The following is a 15,954-nucleotide window of genomic DNA, read 5'->3' as shown; positions in this document are numbered from 1 at the left end:
TCACATGTTGTGGCCCAGTGGTTGTAAGATCTAAGGAAATTTTTGCACATATGCACAAGGCAATGTGCCCAGCAGTAAATACAGCATCATTGCTTTTAACATAAAATCAAATACTTGTGACCCAGTATCCACTGACAGGAGAATGTATCCTCACTTTATAGAATATTTATTCAGTAGAATACTATGCAGAGATTAAAAGTAACCAATTATAGCTAGTCCTATCAATATATTTCAAACAATGTTTTAAAAGAAGAAAACCAGAAGAATTAAACAATATAAGTCAATTTATATAATGATTTAATTAATCAATGTAATTCAATTCATAGAAAGGGATCTTACCTTTGTTAATAAATACAAACTTCAGCAAAAAAAAAATCCAGAAATGGTTAATACAAAATTTAGGACAACAGTTCTGAGATGAAAAGAGAGACAACAATGTAAGTCAAACCACTAGGAGTTCTCCAAAGGCCTCGGTGCTCTTCTGGGTCTGTCCAATATGTGCAGCATGTGTGCGTAGACGGTCACTATGCCATTCACTGAAATGGACAGAGTCACACACCTTTCATTTACACTATACCTTCTATAATAAAAAAAAATCTAAAAAATGGGAGTGAATGGGGAAGTGCTTGGTTCTCTGGAGGCTGCCAGAGTCACGTGGGCATGGGGTCACATGGGAATTGGAGGCAGCAAATGGCATCAAAGGGCGTGGTTGTCTGTAGTTTTAAGGGTGAAGTTCGGCACTTATTTTCTCCATGAATCTCTCAACATCTGTTCGCTTCTATGTTGGAGGATGTTGTAAAGTGGAGGAGGGAAAGGAATTTGTGAACCACTTTTTAAGGAGAAAAGGAAAGCAACGTTCTCGATCTGCGGGAGTACTGTCCGCCCGTGCTGAACACTCTCAGAAGAAGGGGACGAGTGCCTTCACAAGAAGAGGAAATTTGGAGACGTGTAGTCACCTGCAGGGGAAGACAGCCACCCAAACGCGACAGTAGACACTGCGACACTGCCACCACAAGCTCAGGAGTTCCAGGATTGCTGGAAAATACTAGAAGCTACTAAGAGGCAAGGGAAGACTCTTCCCAAAAGAATCCGTCGGGATCTGCCAAGTCTTCCCCCTGGTACCAGGGATCGAACTCTGGTCCTTGAATTTGCGAAGCAGGCGCCGGAACCACTGAGATAAATCCCCGGCAGCCAAGTCTTTCATTTTTGAACTTCTGGAATCCATAACTGTGAAAGAAAGCATTTCTCTTGGTCTTATACACCAAAGTCTTAAAGGTAGCCCTGGGAAATGAATACAGAAGTTGACTAGGAAAATTGAAAATAAGTGGATTTTTCAGCAGGGCCCTTCTATATATAAACTTGCCCATTGGGAAGATTGTGAGTAGATAGAATATGGTAAGATCAAAAGAAAGAAAGTACAGCAGTGGTGGGGTCAGATACTACAGAGAATTCTTGAGTACGTGAGACTTAAAGAGAAGTTTTGGCAGTAAACAAAAAGCCCAAGTATGTATCTGTGGTAGTGACCAGAGAAGGAAGTTTCGAGTTTCCTAGAGAGGAGGTCAAGGAAAGGAGATTCCTGTGGTGGCAGGGGCCAGATGGAATGGTGATTCCAGGTGTGGTCAATGGTGAGGATATCTAGGAAAGCTTAGAAATAAACCAAGTTTCAGGAAACACCCAGACTTGTTAACTCAGAATCTCACAGCTTCTCAGCCCTCTCCCGCAGCTGAATGCGATGGTATAAAAACCTCCCAGCTCATTCCAATGTGTAGGCAGGTTGTGGTTCTTCATCAGATCCCACCGTTGTAGCAGTGGAGATTGATATACATATCTATGTACAAAATTATTCACTAAATGATAGAGTGTACAACAAGCTCTCTTTGCAGCACAGTGAAGAGGAGTAGATATGGTGCATCGTGATAGCATAGACATCAGATCGATTTGGACTTGGAGGAAGCACGAAGACGACAATAGATGAAAAGTAATGAGCAATACTACCAGATACCTTAATGTTCTTACACATTATGGAAAATCAACATGCTGCATTTCAGAAAACTCTTCATAGGCATTTGCCCAAAATTCGTGTATCATTATTGAAGATATACTCCTAAGTGAAATAAATAAGTCACACATGTGTAAATACCAAATAGTTTCCCTGGTGTGAATAATCTGCAATAATACATAAGATCCTAATAAGATTACTGACATTTAGAAATGGGAAGAAAGGAGCTAAAGGTGTAGGGAAGGTGGGATGAGCAGGGGAAGGGTAATAAGGGAAAAGAAAAAAATGTGAGATAATGAAAAGATGGAAATAAAGTGTTTGTAGATGGGGAGGGGAGGAGGGGGTGAAGGGAGGGCAGGGGTAAGGAGAAAAAAATGAGAATCAAGACCTGTCATGTAGAGGTACAAGATCCCAACAATGAATGTAACTGTACGGTATCCCTAAAATGTACCAATAAACTCAATTAAAGCTGAAAAAAAATTAATGTATCACTTAAAGTTTAACTGTTAACCAGTACATCATTATGCCATTGTATTTTGTGGGATAAGGCTCCACTTTTGTGGTCACTCCTTAGTTAAAAGTACAATTTTAATATCACAGAATTGTACTCTAGAAGAGAGTCTCTGCATTGTTATACAGGAAAGTTAATTCACTGGAGAAACACAAATGCTTCGCAAATTGGTGTTCTCCGCACTTGCTTTGCTTTAGCTGCTGCTCACTTGGTTATAGGACTTACAGTAAGATGTGCTACTGATCTGGCACCTCTGACCCCACTGTTCACCTTTAACATCTGAACTTACAGAAACTGAACGAGCCAAAGAAGAGGCTGCTGATGTGTCCACCAAGAAAGGTAAATGTGGCATAAAAAAAGGATGTCGTGACTATATTTATGCCGAAGTTTCTAAGTTAATGTATTGTTCAATGTTACAGAAAAGCTTCATTTATTACTTTACTATTTCACTGATATGAAAATAACCTCCCAAGATTGGTCATATTTATGTTGTTTTTAGTGCTCTGTCTGGCACTAATAGTTTTATTTCTTTAGGGCCGTAAGTTAATGCTATCATTAGCAGTCAAATTGTAAGTTAGGTTTTGAGGAATTGCAGAAATATAACTGCTTACACACAGCAGGATTCTAGCGTCTTATAAAACTCACATGAAAAACTGATCACCTTGGGAGAATGGTGTGAAATTAGGAAATATATTCTATAAGATGCTGACTGAGGGGACATTCTGCTTTAAGAAACATCGTGGGGTTTGGAATTAGGTCAGTATATATGCAAAAACAAAGGCTGGAGGTGTAGCTCTGTGCACCTTGGGTCCAATCCATAGTGTAGCCAAACTAAATAGATGAATAAATGAAAAGTAAAAAAGAAAAGTTAGCAAACTGATATTCCACATGCTCTCTCACACACAGAAAATTGCACACACTCTTGCATGCATATTCTAACAATAGGCCTTAGCATGTTCTTTAAACAACTATTTTGTTACATAATCTGTAAAAGAAAGCACACATCAAAAAGGTAAAATGATATAAGATATATACGACACCTATCTGCATGCTCAATCCCAAATTATATATAAATTTGTATTAGTTAATATACATATATTGGAAAACTGAAAATTAAAGGATTCCTAAAGTAAAATATAAATAGTACTATAAGGTAATAATTAGAATAAATTGAGTTATTCAGATGGATGCAGTATTTCAAATATACCTCTATTATTCTGAATATATAGATTAGAATAAAATCAGCATGTCATTTCTTTTCCTAATAACCTAACATTATTATTTTATTTTGGACATAAGTGATCACAGTAAAAATGTGTCACTGATATTATTTTACCATAACTTGCAGAGCCACAAACACATTAGAAGGCCCTATTAATATATCTGTCTTGGTATAATGTTCTGAATTTGGGGCCAGGGATTTAGCTCAGTGGTTCTGCTGCCTGCCTCACAAGTACAAGGTCCTAAGTTAGATCCCTGGTACCAAAAACACCAGAGAAACTATTCAGTATTTATACATGTGTGACTTATTTATTTCACTTACAAGTATATCCTCAATATGTATCCATTTTCCTATGAATGACTCTAATTTCTCATTCTTTATGGCTGAGTAGTATGGAATCATTTTATAGAAAAACCACATCTTTATCCAGTCAAACAAAACAAAACAAGATTCTGAATTTTACATTCCTCATAGGTATTATATAGAAAGTGAATAAAATCTCGGGCTTCAAAGTAGTTAGTTCCCTGGTATCATGAAAAGGTTAAGTAAGGGTCATAATACAAGGCCAGAAAGTAATTAATGTAGGCGTGGATACCTGCTACACTCAAGTAAGAGCCAGACTCAGGGCCAAGGTGTTGACAAAAGTTGAAATCAGGAATAAAAGTAGGGCCAAGTTGTGTCCAAGCTCTGTAGCCTGAGATACAATCAGCACATTGTCCAAACAGCAGAAGATGGTTTTCTTCTGAGATTAGACTTAAGATAATGAACCTCAGGAATCTGTGATTGTGGAAACCAGTCTGGAAGCACTGAAATCCAAAGACTGAGCCCCTGGTAGTTTACTGTGGCATGGACAGATCCACTTGCAGCCTGGGTATTTAGGGGGAGCTCCATGCACATATACTTTGGGGCTCATTTGGGTCAAACAGGCATGAACCATGAGATGCGATTAAAATTGAATCATCAAATGACTGAACTCGCCAGAGTCTTCAGCTAGGATGGGAAGCTGAGTTTAGAGTATTGCTGAATATTTTGGCTGGGATTAATAGACTAGCTGGCTATGCAGAGGGAAGTGAAAGGAGAGAAACAATCTGTAAACTTCAAACATGGGAACCATAACTTAGCCTCCAGTTTATCTTCTACTGCATGCATCTTACACTTCGATTCTTTTTCTAAGTCTGGATCTGTATATCGGCTTTGCCTATCATTGTAGTGGGAAGAGAAACAAGCATTCCTTTCACAGCTATCAAAAATGTTTTGAAACTGAGGTAGGGATTCATCATTTGCCAAATCACAAGCAGAAGTTAAGGGCTTCTTTCCTCTCTTGTGCACTACTGCGCACAATTCCTGACATTCTCTTTCCCAGATATCCATGAAAAAGTTCAATAATTTCACCATGGATTTAGTGTCCAGCCCTAAAATCCACATTTAGCAAACTTTGCAGCACATCCACCTCCTAGTCCTTCACAAGAATGAGAAAATAAATAGAGGATGTTTTTCTGTCCAAGACTTTAGGAATTGTCCTTCTAAGCCTTGAACTAGGAACTGTGTTCAATATTGAGTGGAAAATATGGATTTGGTGATTATTTTCTAATTTTCCATTTCAGAATGATTCACATTTTAACTTTATTACATTGTGCTAATTTATACTTAGTAAAATTGTTTTATCTTAAGCCTACTTTTAATTCATATTCTCTTTGGCAATACATAGTATTGGGTTATCCACATGATATTTGTTTTGCATTTTGATATTTTCTATTCATTTTTTTCTTTCATTCAGCATATATTTATGGATAATATAATACATGTAAAATCAAGGAAAGACATGAGTTATATGAAGTAATATTGAAAGCAATTAAAATACTGGAAAAATTTGATCTTAGTATGTTGATTCCCTAAGCCTCAAAAGTTGTGGCTTACTCACCAACAGAAAACTTTCTATATGACTATACGTCAAGGATCAAAGCTCTAAGTTAGTTCATTTAGATCATTTAGATAAAGTGACATAGCCATCTAAAAATTATACTTGCCTGGGGAAATCAAAAGGTTTACTGTACACAGTGACTTTGGAGTTAAGCCTTAAATGATAGAGAGGGGTTTGCTATGTGATAAAGCATTGGGAAGTTGAGAAGGCATCCTGGCCTTGGTAAAGGAGCAAAACAAGCATTGAGAATTTCCAGGACAAGTATGAGGAGCAGGAAGTGTCTAGGAAGGGTCCCATTGGCCAAGATAAAGCATTTGTCCCTATCACAGATCATCTGGATGATGCTGTCTCACAACATCAACAGGACCATTTCAGTCCTGACACAACTAAAATGTTCAGTGGCTTTTACCATATTGTGTCTTCTTTAAACCTCTGCTGTTGGGTTACTAGGACATCTTTTTAGTTCTCCCGTATTCTCTACCTCTATTTCTAAGCTTCTTGGACATTTTTACCCTGTTGTGCATCCCTTGCTGGTGTTCCCCAGATTCCACTACTAATTCTGACCTTCTTGGTCTTTAATTGCACCCTGTGACATGTATTTATTCTCAAGATTACTGATCTGCCCACTTCTTGAGGATTTCAACTCCATCTTCATTTCAGAACTTTTCCTTGCATTCCAGGCTCTGTTTTCTGTTCCACTGCCCAGAAAATGCCCTCAGATTCAACCTGTCTTAATCTAAAGCCTCAATCCCTCTTACCAACTTGAAGTTTTATACCTCACCCACCTCCTTACTAGCAACTGGAGATGTTCTTTGCTTTTTCTTTATCTCTACTACCTCATTGTTCAAGAACTCTTATACTTCTGATGATTTGATCCTCTCAACATTTATTCAATATATTTTCTTGTGTCCATAAGCATGAATACCATTGTAACTCAAGCCTTCCTTATCATTTTTGAATCTCTGTAAGACCTCGCTCTTCTCCTCGTGGCCTAAAGTCCAAGCTTGTCAAAATGTAAAATGGCAAATAGAACCATCTGTGATCCAGTTTCTAAATTCCTTCCCACTTACCTATCTTGTACACTACAGTAGTACAATTGTCCATAACTCCAAAATACTAGAAGCAAGAGGGTTTTTTTGTTTTTTGTTTTGGTACCAGGGATCAAACTGGGGACCTTGAGCTTGCCAGGCAGGGAGCAGCACCACTGAGCTAAATCCCCGGCCCCAAGAAGCAAGAGTTTTAAAAGTTTCCAGTTAGAAGAATGGCCTTATGAATAGATTGAGAATTGATGAAACCACCATAATATATATCCAGGAACACAATTAATATAAGACTTTTTCTCTAGCTATTCTATTGTCTCAATCTTTGTCATTTGCAAATACTACTTTTAAAAGATCTGAGCAATTTTGGACAGGTTACATAAACACTTATATCTGTAGGACTCGTAGCTAATTATGCTAAGGACATGGGTGTGCATCATGTGTAATGTTCCAGTCACATGTGCCTGCCACGTGGGAGCACTTCAACTGCAGAATCCTTCCTTACCTGCACTCCCTCCGCAGGACTCTGAAATACTGCTCCTCCATGTGAGTCTCCCTGCTAGTGGGGTCCCGTCAGGGTCTTCTTGATTGATGAAAGGCAAGAAAGAAGGGATATAAGTTGTGTGGGACATGTGGACTCCTAAGAATCATTTAGGACAAGACTAAAAGTAAGAGCAGGAACTATGGAAAACCAACCTTTCCTTTCCCAGGTGGATCACATCTACCTCTCACCCAGGTATTCCATCAGAAGGGTGCAGGGTCTGCACTTCGTTTCCTTCACATTGTTGTGAACTCTGAAGCAGTGTGATAAAAACCTGCTTTTCTTTCTTTGGTTCCACCTAAAATTAACCCAAACAAAGGTGGAGCAAAGATGTCTTCCTTCAATGACAAAGGAGATTGCAGGTGCCCGGTGGTATAGAAAGGAAGTTTGGTTAATATCTTCTTTTGATTGCAGTTAGAAATTTGCTCACTTCAATGAGTTGTTTATTTCTAAGGTTTATTCTTTATAGAATTTGGCTTGATAAGTTTTTCATTAGGATCAGATATAAGAGGGTTAAGCTTTAATGTAAAATGGCATCTTTTCTGTGTAGACAATTGCTATCTTCAATGACTTTTCTGAGTAGCAAAAAACAATGCTTTAGGAAACTAGCTTCCTTTATTTGGTATAAATGCTAGAAGTATTAGCCCATTGTTGAAAAGAAAATTTAACCTTTAGGAATAAGTCACTTCCAATTGTTTTCTGAGATACTTCATCTTCAGAGGATTAAAATAAAATAATTGGGAAAAAATCTATATTTCTAATGAAACTTCTGAATAAGAAAATTTGAATAAGAATATACATCCATGTGATTCTATTATAATACAAATGATCAGCATTTTATTTCCATGGTGATTGGAGAGGGGTCCTTCTCAGAAGAGACAAAGTAAGGCACAAGCATCCTCCTCATCCCTTACATATGCGGGGTGAAGTATGACTCCGACTTGCCTTTTGCGGTTCCTCTGTCAGCCTGGCCTCCGTTTTACAGTGTTTTGCAGTGCCCACTTCCTCCCTGAAGCCTGTCTCCTAGACAAACCTGTTCCATTACCCGGGAACATCTAGGCTTGTCTAACCTTTTCCCCTTTTCACAGATATTGGCTTCATCTAAACGCTCTCCCCTTCTATGAAAGTTGTCCCAAAACTTACCCCTTTTCTCTGTCAACTTAGAGCATTGATCAAGATATCCCATCTTTCAGTTACTAAATTGACTCATCAAACAACTCCAAATTGCGTCCTTATTAGTTCAGAACCATCGTCAGATGCTATGGTAAATGTCAGAGACACCTTTCTAAGTACCTCTCAGGTCAAAGAAAGAAAATGTGAGTGTGATTTTTGAATATACAAAACCAGGACACTGAAACTTGAGATGTAGCTAAACAGTGTGCAAAGTGAATTTCATACTCCCATTATAAAAATTAATTTAAAAAGAAGGGTGAAATTGAACATCTAAATGACCAAGATTTCTTTTCTGAAATAAAAAGTAGCACAGTGAAGGGAAGAAACACAGAAAATTGAAGAGCAGAAGCTAATAAAAAAGAAATCAAAGAGTTCAATAGGGGAGTAATAAAACCCAAAATTGATTCTCCATAAAAACAATAAAATCGATGAATCCACAATGAGGATATAAAAAACATAACTCTGTTGGACAGAAGGAAAATTCAAACCATGCCCACAACTTGTTACTGCTATGCACTTACTAGAAAGACCAAAATTTTTCAAAGGGATATTAGGATTGTGCCTTTTAAATTTTTTGTTGCAATGCAATAGAAAAATCTGAATTCTGCCACTCCATCTTTGCATTAGTTAGGATTCCTGTTATTCTAGAATGGTTATTAGTTATCTGCAATAGCAGACATGTTTTAACCATGCCGTCTCTTCTCCACTGTCCTCACCTCCCCTGACTAAGATTTAATAAGCACAACAAAATGAAGGATCAGCCCTCGCCCCATGTGCTCAAAAGTGCCTTTCCTTTTCATGAGATCTGTGAGGCTCAAGGCCATTTACCTTCTTGACATTCGTGAATCTTCTGATTTTCTCTTCAGAACATGGTTTAACATGTGCTCTGTGTCCTACCTTTGATTAAGCTCAAAGCTTAATTCTTTGACTGAGCTGGATTCCAGTCAGATTCCTCAGCGCCCACAGACCATCTGGTCGGGCCCTGAGCTAACCAAACGTCCTATGTGAATGAGTGTTCCTAGATGTCCTCTGCCGGTATCACTGGTGACAGCCACGGTTGCTCATTTCCAAGTTCTGCGTCTCTGCTTGGAGCTTGGGTGTGACAGCAATACTCCCCTGCTCATCAATCCTTCCTCTAACGCATGGTCACAGCCTCCAGACAATATGGCGTGATTCGATTATTTCAGTGAGGTGTACTGATTTTGTGTGAATAATTTCTACTGTTTTGCTGTTTAAAGACATGAGCAATGAAGGCGAGACCCAGAGTTAGAGAAATCCTAACTGAGTGGATGGATTCCATCTGTTCTCTTTTCGTACTTGTGATTTGGGATGGGTTCATTTAATATTTAGATGGATCTCAAGCATGACAGCATCGTCCTTTCCATTGATTATGCATGTAGCATTACGCTTGAATTTAGAGGAGCATCAAGCTGATGTTTGAAGCACTGAGTCCAGCAATAACCTGGGTTGTAAGTTGATTCATCACAGCCCTGTGGAGCGGAGCTCTTCACACAGCTTACTTATCAAAGCAGAGTACAAAGCAGTAAAATGGGAAAGCCGGGAGAAGCCAGTCAGAAGATCGCAAAGGTTTAATGCTTTTTCTCTAATTCTTTGAGATTAGATTTAAAATAGGTTTCAATTCCATTACAAAGAGATGAGAAATATTTACAAAGCACTAATAATACTCTGTTTAGAAGAAGTATTTGGCGAATTCCAAAATGCCGTTTGAGCAGAAGCGCTCTTTCTGACTGGAACTCTTATTTGAATCTTGTCTCTCTTTTATTGCAGCTGCACCTGGAAAGAAGGAACAGAAAGCAGTCAAGACAGTGGAGCAAGGTAAAAAAAAATGAAGGAGGTTGACACTGTGTTCTTTAGAAAGACAACACCAGGCGGAGCAAAGGCCTGGATTCAGAAGGCGGAGGACAATGTCCTTAGACCTGTTGCTCTGCACCCAGTCTGTGCCTGAGTTTCTGTGCTGGGGAGAGTAGAGGCGCCCTTGAGGTTTGTCTTTCGTTTGTGTATCGAAGTAAGCGTCTAAACCAGAACAGGAGAACTCCACAGACTGCTCAACGCTGCGGCATGCTGAAGGCTGCTAGGGATAAGAAAATGGACTGGGCAACTGGTAGATGTCTTTCTGTTGGATTTTTGGGCTCAACACATCCTCACTGCTATTTAGAAAAATAGAGAGAGCTAAACTCTGTTTATGCCATGACAATCTAAATCACTGCAAAATATGTAAAAGTTAAAACAAGAGGGAAAAGCCACACCAAAAATAAGATGGTTAAGTTTCTAGCTATTGATTACCCTCAGGGTCTGAAATTCCAATGTTATAAATTATAATGCCATAAAATAGTTATGTACTTTATTTTAATGTAACTACAACACAAGTAGGTCTAAGTAGAATACGCTTGAGAAACAATGGCAAAGCAAACAGACTGAGGATATCTGAGGTGATACTACGCCTTCTCTCGTAGTTCCAAGAGTGCCATCATTTTAATTTATGTTCCCCACCTTTCTGCCTTTTGTAGGCTATTACTACATTAATTTTTTTTAAAATCAGAACTGGCCATAATTTTGTTAAGGGACAAGTCAAGATAATTCATCCTCTGAAATTTGAGATGCAATTAGATTTCTAATAGCTGGAAGATAGATTTTTTGATATATATTTATAGGAAAACCCCTCATTTCCTCACATTTCCTGATAAGTAAAGTAAGGTTTGAGATTCTATTAAAAGATTGTGTGAGGATTTAGTTCCTTGTGCTTTCAAAATAAAATCACATTAAAATCACTTTGGTGAATTTTTCCAATTTGTTTTAGCTTCTAAGTACCACTTGAAATTGCAGAATTCAATGGAATATTTCTGAAGAAAAGTGGGTGTTTTAGTATCTGGAATATAAAGTAGAAATACTGTATTAACTTGTTCACTTATGTGAGTTTCTGGGCCTAAATTTCATCTTTGAAAATCATTATAACTATACAAGCCCTGGATATCTGATAAGTTATTATGCAGCTCAGTCAATAAAGCACATTCACAAACAATATGAAACAGTTATAAATTACTGACTATGCAAACACTACTTGGACAACTTTCTTGGGAAATCGATTTCAACACAGCCGAGATAAATTATGAAACCACTCTGGTTCCTCTGGGCATCATAGTTTGGTTTCCCTCCAGTGTAAAGGTGTTGACTGCTCATGGATCACTTTTGACCCAAAAGCACATTAAGAGAAAGTTGACTGGATTCCAAAACACCCACACTAACTGTGCTAGCACCCAGCCGATGATGATCTGAGAACTGATTGTTTTCTCTCTTCTTATCTGCACGCTAGTATCAGTTTCAGTGATGATGTTTCCCCTACTGTATAGAAGCCTGGAAACCCTTCTTCAGGATGTGAACTTACTCTTTCAGATGGCTTTTATCATTATTCTACCTAACATTGCCTGTTATCTTATGAAAACTTAGTCTCTTGGTATAAAAACAAAGAGGTTCTTTCAGGGTCTTTGATCGACTTAGTAAATCGTTTAATTATTGTATGGCAGTGTCCTCATATTTTTCAACTACAAAAATAAGAAATACTGTATTGGTATTATTGTTTATTTTGTGATGGTGTGGCCTTGACTAATAGATGAGCTGAAAATGGATATAATACGACTTTACTAAAGCAGGGAGTTGGCGGGAATAAGTCACAAATAATTGCATTTTACAGATTTCATCGTAGGATTCTAATTTTGTTCATAAGATGACTCTTTAAGATTTTGTGTGCTTTTCTTCCTCGTATACATTTTAGTTACTCTTAGAAATATAAACAACCTGGCTATCTTGTGACTGGGAGGGGAGAAGGGAGGCGGCTGTGAAGGATTCATTACGGGTTTCCGTCCTCTCTGGTCCTGGCGACGACGTCACAAACAGTCAACGCCCAGTCCCTCCTCTAGCCTTTCCCCCAGGTTTTCCCCAGTGATTTCGCCACCTTTATGTGGGAAGCGAATCGAGTTGTTTCATAAAACAGAAGAATTCATATCCAAAACCGCGGAGACTGGAATTGGTGCTGGCTCTACCTTGCCGAATGTGCGAAGCCGCACATGTTCCAGAGATGAAGCAAACAGTCTCACCACTGGGAAACCGCGCTTAATAAAGAGGGCTCCCTTTTCTGTAATCGCTTTCAGTTAAAGCTGTGAAAACGCAACTTTGCCGGTGCCACTACACTGGGAAAATGTGAACGCTAAAGCGTCCTACCAGCTCGTCTCTATGCACAGGCAAACACATGAGTATCATGAAGTTGCCAGTCTTCTGGGAAAACAATGAGTTGCAACTGAATCAAAAGAATTCAGAGAATTCAAAACTTAGATTTGTGGGTGTTCTGCGGAGTCTCAGTACTGAGTTCCAGAGCCCTGGAGAAGACAGATAGATGTAAGCACTGTGATTAGGAGGAACCTACCAGAAGAGCTGACGAGCCAGGGGAAAGGGGACGGATGGCGGCTGGACTGAGCCTCACAAAGAGTACACAGGACACAGGGCAGGGGATTGACTGAAGGCCAAGCAGCCCTGTGGCTCAGCTTGGGCCTTGCTGGAACACAAAAGGCGTGACCTGAAAAACGCTCAGCTCAAGGATGAAAGAGGCATCCCCCAGATTAATGGACACTAGCTCTTACACGGGACCGGCTGTGAATCTTCGGAAGCGATTTCCATTCATTAACTTCGATTGGAGAATAAACGGTATTCGTGGAGCTGTTTGGAAAAGGAACCTACTTTTCTAGGGATGCTGCCTACTCCAGCCGCTTCTGCAAAGATGACATAAGGCACGGAAACTCATTCCAGATACATGGTGTCCGCTGGCCACTGGCATCTGCTTAGAAGGCACAAATCCACGTTTCTTGCCCGGGTGCTGGTTGGAGATTACATAAACGGAGACTCCACATATATGCGACCCCTGTCAAAGACGGGAGCTGTGTGAATTTGTACGTCGGCTGTGTGGGCGATTCCTGGGATCCAAAGGTTTTTGTGGTTTTCGATGCCAACCAGATCTAGTGCTTGATAAACTTTCATTGATTTCGGCTCCGGTTCTCAATAGTCAAGTTCTTTTTGTGCAGGAGGATTTACTCTTCTGCCATCTAGCTACTAAATATTAATTATCAGATACTTTTGAATCAGATATGAAAAAAGTAGCTTCCATATAAAAAGACATACTGACTCAAAAAAAAAGAAGTATAAATAACCTAAGAATATTTCAAAATGCATTGAAATACAATTAAATAGCCATTCAAGATAGATATATTTTCATTCACTTCAGCTTGAACTTTTTATTTATTATGGAAGAGGCCTTTATGATTTTTATTTCTTAATAAATCTCAAGTGTACTTTGTAATCTAAGTTTGTAATATAAATTCTGGATGTATCTCTCATTACATATATAAATAGAATCATTAGCCAGGCTAAACTTTACTTCATGGGAAACTCACATTGTGAAAGGCAGAATTAATTTTAGGTTCACACAGTGTGGCAAACTAGAACCCATAACATGTCAGTAGAAATGTAGAAATGCAGGACTCCAAAAAAAAAATCTTCTGTTTTACCTCTAGCTGATGATGAATCAGACACTTTTCAATTATTGTCCTCATGAAGACCTAAAATTGGTTAAAGTACAATTTTGACCATTATGAAATATTTCACAAATTGTTACATTGTAAAGGCGCGCACACACACACACACACACACACACACAGATGAAAATATCTGAGAAGTCTGGTTTGATGCTACCTGAATGGAGGGGGAGATCAAATGGCTGCTCCACAGAAACCCTGTGAGGCATGGAAAAGTAGCCAAAACCATCAGCCAGAAAGTCTCAACTGTACGTCTGGAGTCCATAGCATTTCCTTGTTTTTAATTTCATTCCTATAAATTAACTATAGATCTTCTTTCTTCTTTCTCTCATTCATCCTCATGTGTGATATTATTTGAGGCTTCCTTTAGAATTCCTTCTAAGTGCCAACATAACAGGGCCTGCATATAGTAAGTGTTCAATAAATACTTGTGGTTTGAAAGTAAACATAGAGAACTTACTGAAGAAAGGAATATTAGGCAATGCAGATTTTAACTCACCGTGTAATGAAAAGACTCTTTTCATAACTCAGAATGAGACTTCCAATGTTGAAGATGGATAAACCCTTTAGAAATTAAAAGTGACTACACTTTCTTTTATCCCATTTAAATTGCAATGAATAGACAAGAATTAATAATTAAATATCCTTAAAATTACATGATAAACAGTGATATGAACAAAGTTATAAAAACTAAATTTTAGTAACTGCAACTACTATATTGTGAAGTTATTTGAAAAAGAAATTTAAAGAATTAGCCAAGAACGTCAACAAATGTCTCTAAATTAAGAACACTTTGGCCTTATCCTTTGCTTTCTCCTTTGCATAACTAAGGAGTTAAATGAAAGTTCCTCCAACAAACACCTTTTCCACATGTAAAATAATTCCATTCAGCAGTTTTTAAACAGTAAGTGTCTTACATCAGAATATAGAGGCTACTTTTTTTAAGAAGGACTGGTCTAGAAAGAGTTTAAGATTCTTAGATTCAAATGCTAAGAAATATCATACTAACAGCATAAATACAGAAACTTCCACATCTCAAAATTTAGTTGAAAGGAGTATTTCAGAACACTTAGCTTTAATTGCTTAACATTTAAAAGTCACTTCAAAAATCCAGTATGGTAGAATAGTGACAAATATTTTGAAAAGATTACATAGAGTTTGATAGACTATTAATCAAGAATAAATTTGAACACAACTGCAAGTCATTTTACTAAGAGCACAGTTGGGAAGTGTGGATCACACATGTCAAAGTTCATTTCATGTGGAGAGAGATTCAGTCCTGCTTTACACTGCGAAATGTTTCAGAATTCATAAACAGCTAATTCCGGCCCAGCTAAAGTTTCCCTCTTTGTCTTTGCGTTTGATGCTGTTCTGTAATAACAGTGTTCTAAATAATCGTAACAAGACCGTAAACTGTCACAAGAGCAGGAGACGCAGGAGTGCTTTGTGTGTCTGTCACTGCCCTCACCCACCTAGTTGGAGTCTTCTGTTCTTTGTTCGTGTGCTTTTCGGATCTGTGATTTACCCCATGGTTTCAAATGAATGTTTTTTTTTTTTATTGAGTTTATTGGTACATTTAGGGATACAGTACAGTTACATTCATTGTTGGGATCATGTACCTTTACATGGCAAGTCTTGATTCTCATTTTTTTCCCCTTACCTCTGCCCTCCCTTCACCCCCTCCTCCCCTCCCCATCTATAAACACTTTATTTTCATCTTTTCATTCTCTCACATTTTTTTCTTTTCCCTTTTTGTTCTTCCCCTACGTATCCCACCTTCCCTACTCCTTTAGCTCCTTTCCTCCCATTTCTAAATGTCAGTAATCTTATTAGAATCTTATGCATTGTTGCAGAATATTCACACCAGGGAAACTATTTGGTATTTACACACGTGGGACTTATTTATTTCACTTAGGAGTATATCTTCAATATGTATCCATTTTCCTA

General features: G+C 38.3%; 1 pseudogene; it reads left to right on the top strand.

The window, feature by feature from the left end:
* Positions 1-12,473: 12,473 nt before the first annotated feature.
* On the top strand, positions 12,474-13,435 carry LOC104863386 (annotated as a pseudogene).
* Positions 13,436-15,954: the final 2,519 nt, after the last annotated feature.

Source organism: Fukomys damarensis, unplaced genomic scaffold (genome assembly GCF_012274545.1).
Source record: "Fukomys damarensis isolate Sample0158 unplaced genomic scaffold, DMR_v1.0_HiC HiC_scaffold_14, whole genome shotgun sequence".
Taxonomy (NCBI): Eukaryota; Metazoa; Chordata; class Mammalia; order Rodentia; family Bathyergidae; genus Fukomys; species Fukomys damarensis.
This window is presented reverse-complemented; position numbering and strand designations above follow the sequence as displayed.